The sequence below is a fragment of the Rana temporaria genome, chromosome 3 (genome assembly GCF_905171775.1).
Source record: "Rana temporaria chromosome 3, aRanTem1.1, whole genome shotgun sequence".
Taxonomy (NCBI): Eukaryota; Metazoa; Chordata; class Amphibia; order Anura; family Ranidae; genus Rana; species Rana temporaria.
Genome location: NC_053491.1, coordinates 6,985,691 through 6,986,625, shown reverse-complemented (window position 1 = coordinate 6,986,625; position 935 = coordinate 6,985,691). Strand labels below are relative to the sequence as shown.

The 935-nt window shown below is 34.0% G+C and overlaps 1 protein-coding gene across 1 annotated transcript in view; it reads left to right on the top strand.

Moving 5' to 3' along the window:
• The first annotated feature begins 325 nt into the window (after positions 1–325).
• MINAR1 (membrane integral NOTCH2 associated receptor 1) overlaps positions 326–935 on the top strand; it is a 109,895-nt gene continuing 109,285 nt past the window's right edge. The window contains exon 1 of the mRNA XM_040342190.1: positions 326–865. The gene's annotated coding sequence lies outside the window, so the exon portion shown is untranslated. The remainder of the gene's footprint in view (positions 866–935) is intronic.

Sequence of the window (935 nt, the reverse complement as noted above, 5' to 3'; positions counted from 1 at the left end):
TGATAATCAATAGAAGTGATACCAATAATTGGATACACATATGATAATCAATAGAAGTGATACCAATAATTGGATACACATATGATAATCAATAGAAGTGATACCAATAATTGGATACACATATGATAATCAATAGAACAGAACTGATACCAATAATTGGATACACATATGATAATCAATAGAACTGATACCAATAATTGGATACACATGTTATAATCAATAAAACAGAACTGATACCAATCATAAGATACACATATTATAATCAATAGAAGTGATACCAATAATTGGAAACACATATGATAATCAATAGAACTGATACCAATAATTGGAAACACATATGATAATCAATAGAACTGATACCAATAATTGGAAACACATATGAGAATCAATAAAACAGAACTGATACCAATCATAACATACACATATTATAATCAATAAAACAGAACTGATACCAATAATTCAATACATATATAATAATCAATAGAACCGAACTGATACCGATCCTATGATACACACATATGATAATCAATAGAACAGAACCAATACTAATAATAATACATTACACAGGACAGGGAAGATCACATCGAACATTTTATAAACAGAAATCAGACAGCGGGCTGAATATTATATAACAATAATAAAAGGATAATATAGAATAATAAATGATACAATATAACAATACAGAATACAATGCTGTGAATCAAAGAGCAATCACCCAGGAGAGGGGATCACACTCTGGGAGGACACAGACCTCTGTTGGCACAGTGCAGAGATTTGCACCCAGATCAGAAACAGATCTCATCCCCGATCACCGAGAAGACCGATCTGTCCTAAAGAGACCGTCTCCTCCATCATTATTCTACAGGTAAGGGTGGGGGATGGAGGGAAGGTGTGTGGGGTGGGGGGGGGGGGGGGGTGTTGGCATATTTGGAGGT